This window comes from Symsagittifera roscoffensis, chromosome 8, assembly GCF_963678635.1.
Source record: "Symsagittifera roscoffensis chromosome 8, txSymRosc1.1, whole genome shotgun sequence".
Taxonomy (NCBI): Eukaryota; Metazoa; Xenacoelomorpha; order Acoela; family Convolutidae; genus Symsagittifera; species Symsagittifera roscoffensis.
The window spans coordinates 46195983-46199731 of record NC_087069.1 but is presented as its reverse complement, the minus strand read 5'-3'; the positions used below and the strand labels follow the sequence as shown (position 1 = coordinate 46199731).

The following is a 3749-nucleotide window of genomic DNA, read 5'->3' as shown; positions in this document are numbered from 1 at the left end:
TCACTGAGAAAGTGCTGTAAAATATCACTGAGAAAATTGAACATTAAGCTTATTTACCATAAGTTTAGCATATTTTTATTCTCATGTCGTCTTAAATCAGTCTAGCATAATTACCATAAGTATTTTTTTCACATGTGGTCATTCTCATCTGCGTCAAAGCCGTCACATGTTATATTAAGGTGGTCGCAAATTAAAACTCTCGCAGAAAAAAAAACATTTCGAATTTTGCGCACTGTGATCTCAGAGATTGAGTTTGGCTTTTAAAATGTTCTAGGCAACGTACGCATCATTCTGTAATCATAAAAGAATGAATAAAACCGATAAGTAACAGAAAAAATGAAAAGAACACGTTGAACATCTTGGTAAAACATTACAAGAAAGTTGAATTTAAAACTGGTTTTACCGTAAATTAAGCAGTGTGTTTTTCTCATGCCGTGATTGAAGTCATAAAAACCAGATCTGCGTCATTAGCTGTAACATGTTATGTGAAGCTGGACGCAAGTTAAAGCCATAAATTAAGCAGTTTGTTTTTCTCATGCCGTGATTGAAGTCATAAAAACCAGATCTGCGTCATTAGCTGTAACATGTTATGTGAAGGTGGACGCAAATTATAATTTTTGCAAACGTGTTGTTGTACACATTTTCCCTTTGTTTTGAATTGGGCTCAGTAACAATACTTTATGCAGTTTTATCACCAAAACTAATTTCTAAAATAATAGTTTGCAAAATTGTCATAAATTGATCGCTGCATGAAATCACGTTTTTTCGTGAGAAGTAGTTAAAATGACTTGTCGATGATTTATCTTAACAAAATTCGCTTTAAGAATAATAAAATAAAATTGTAATTGGTTTGAAGAAAAAAAAATGAGCGTAAAGATTCAGTCAGTTTCTGCAAAAGTTAGAATAAAAACAAACTTCATTTTGTTCTTTCGGAAATGATAGCAACTGTAGCAACAGCTGATCAAAAATACAAATTTTTTATACAGGGTGTTTCAATAACCTTTATTTGCAAAATTTCTTTCTCTTCAAGATTATTTGTGCTTTTGAAGTAGGTATATGTTATTAACCAAACGAATGGACCAGTTTCAAGATTTTAATTTTAGTTCGAATTTTGCTTAAAGATGCATAGAGAGTTTTGGTCAAATTCTACGCAAAATTAATTTTCATCATATTTTGGCCTGAAAACAACTGTTTTTGCAGAAGACAACAACAACTTGCCGAGTTCGGATGCTACTTTTCAATAACTTAGATGTTTTTTTTCTCGTCTTTTTTCAATTTTCATTAAATTTTTTTTTGCATTGTGAGCTGAACAAGCTACTACACATAAAACATGAAATTGAAAATTTAATTTCTCTTGTTATTTGTTATAATAAAACAAAAAATGATGAACACCAAAATGTTTAGAAATAATCCAGAATTTTCATGCATTTTTTTGCAAAAACATTGATCAAAAAATAAACCTTCAAAGTCGGCTAAAAACATTGGCTCAAAAAGCAAGCAAACAGAGCCTTTTGATATAATTTATTTATTTATGTTAATTTATTTATGTGTTAATTTATTTATGAACCAAACGAATCGACCAGTTTCAAGGTTTTATCATTAGTCCAAATATGGCAGAAAGAAGCATAGAAAAATTTTGTTAAACTCTACGCATTTTTAGTCCTCATCATATTTTGTCCTGGAGTTTGAATTATTTCTTGCTGAAAATAACAACAAAATATGGATGAAATGTGTTGTAGATAAAACGAAAGATTTCGAAAAAAAGGTGAGAGTTCGGTTTTGAGAAGCAGATTTTTTTCAATGGGTGCTTGAAGAAATTTGATGGTTTTTCAGTAATTTTATTTTAATAGCTCATATGATTTATATTTGATAATGTCACTGTAGCCAGAGTCTAAAGTAATCGTTAATTAACTAGATTTTTAGTCCCCCTGGTCACGGCCAGCGTTGTGAGTCGTCAATAAATCTCGATTCTTTTGCGGTTTTTTGCCGTTAATATAGAATAGTTTTCAGATTTTGTTTCAATAGAGAAAAAAGAGGATATTCGGACACTGTGCGAATGGCACAAAATTTTACGACACAATTTTTCTTCAAATTAGTTTCGTTTTTTTGTGTGTGGTGTGGTAAAAAGGTCGTAACGTAAAAAAGGAAATTAGGCACATTGGACAATTTTGGACAATTTGGCTAATTGAAAACAGTGTCCATCGAAAAATGACAAGAAAAACGAAAAAAAAAATCATAAACAGATTGTGAAATATTTTAATTTTTTTTGAATGCTAGGAAGTTGTGATTCTCAAAGTCAACTAAGTTAACCATAGGTTTTCATAGCTTAAACTTGGTTTAAATAAGCTTTTGCAAGCCTGCATAAAAGCAAGTAACCCAACAAAAAAGATATCATAAAACTGCACGGAAAAACGTACTCAACTTAATTTGACTGATTACTTAATTTTGCAAAAGTTCTGACACTCCAAAACTAGAACATTTTTTTTATTCAAATTATGTCATTCTCTATCTCCAGAATTTTTCTAAATTGGATATTCTTCTGACATTCTTCCTTAAAGTTTTTTTTTTTCTACTTTAAAAAATTTAGTTGCTAACCAAATTATTCAACTGCAGGTGTTCTGATAATCATTTTATGAAAGATTTCAAAAGGACTGGCTGCTTGACTATTATTTGTTTGCTTTGCAAAGTAGAGCAAATTAATCAATTAGTTTTTTTTGATATCCAATAAAAAGAAATTAAAAAAATTTATTTTGTAGTTTTGTTCTTTTGATATTCAATAAAATAGTATAAGAAAGCTATTGATTTTTCTAAAGAATCTGAGCTTGGAAAAAAAAACTAAATCGGACTTGGACTCAACAAGCGGTATTTTTTTTCTTTCAAATTTTCGTTTTATGGCCCAGTGAAAAATCCTTAAAGCATAGTCTTATATTGACGTGAAAAAATGAAGCTCTGCTACATCACAGAAAACATCGTACTCAACAAATCAAAACGGTAAGTGACCCAATTCAGATAGAACAATGATCATATGAAGAAGCCGAGCCATTTAGAGATTTCGTCGTTGCTTTGCACAAAAACAAAATTGCATATACCTCCACTGCTTTCGTAGTAACCGTGAAATGAAGACAGTTTTGAATTGCTTAAATTTTCACCGAATACTTTGAGTTGAAGTCAAAACTATTAGAAACGAACGACCAATTATTTCTGAATGACGATATATTTCAGTATAAAATATACGGAGTCTTGATGGCTTTATTCAAATATCTATGGCAATTTTTGTGTTATGGAATCAATGGCAATCAATATCTATGGCAATCAAAAAGATCAGTTTTGCCGAAAAAGAGACTTCCATGGATCAAAAACTAATTGGGATGACAGAGCTCATTTGTGTCTTTTGCGTGTCTTCTTCGTAATTTTGCTTGTCTTCCTCAAGTTTTTCAAACACTACAGATAAGCGCATTTCAGTTATTTAGGCAAAAAAAATTTCCTTTTTGTATGTGTTACTCCGTATAATTTAAACCAATAAATTAAAAATGCAAGAAGTTGGAACACAAAGTTAAATAAAAAAGAGTAGTCTGCCAATTTTGAGACAAAGTTTGCATACAATTTAATTTTTTAGAAGAACTTTTTAAGTACATATGGTCTGACAAATATATTTTGCTTGCAACATTGCCTGAAATAAATCATTTCACCATTTTTAAAATTTTGAAACTTATTTCAGAAATATGCATTTCCTTTAGCATCCGATAGTC

The 3749-nt window shown here is 30.2% G+C and overlaps 2 protein-coding genes across 5 annotated transcripts in view; both read right to left on the bottom strand.

Moving 5' to 3' along the window:
* LOC134853315 (vacuolar-sorting protein SNF8-like) overlaps nt 1–3749 on the bottom strand; it is a 340685-nt gene that overhangs the window by 274829 nt on the left and 62107 nt on the right. The gene's annotated exons all lie outside the window — the stretch shown is intronic.
* Nucleotides 1–3749, bottom strand: part of LOC134853314 (pseudouridylate synthase RPUSD4, mitochondrial-like) — a 315381-nt gene that overhangs the window by 249525 nt on the left and 62107 nt on the right. The gene's annotated exons all lie outside the window — the stretch shown is intronic.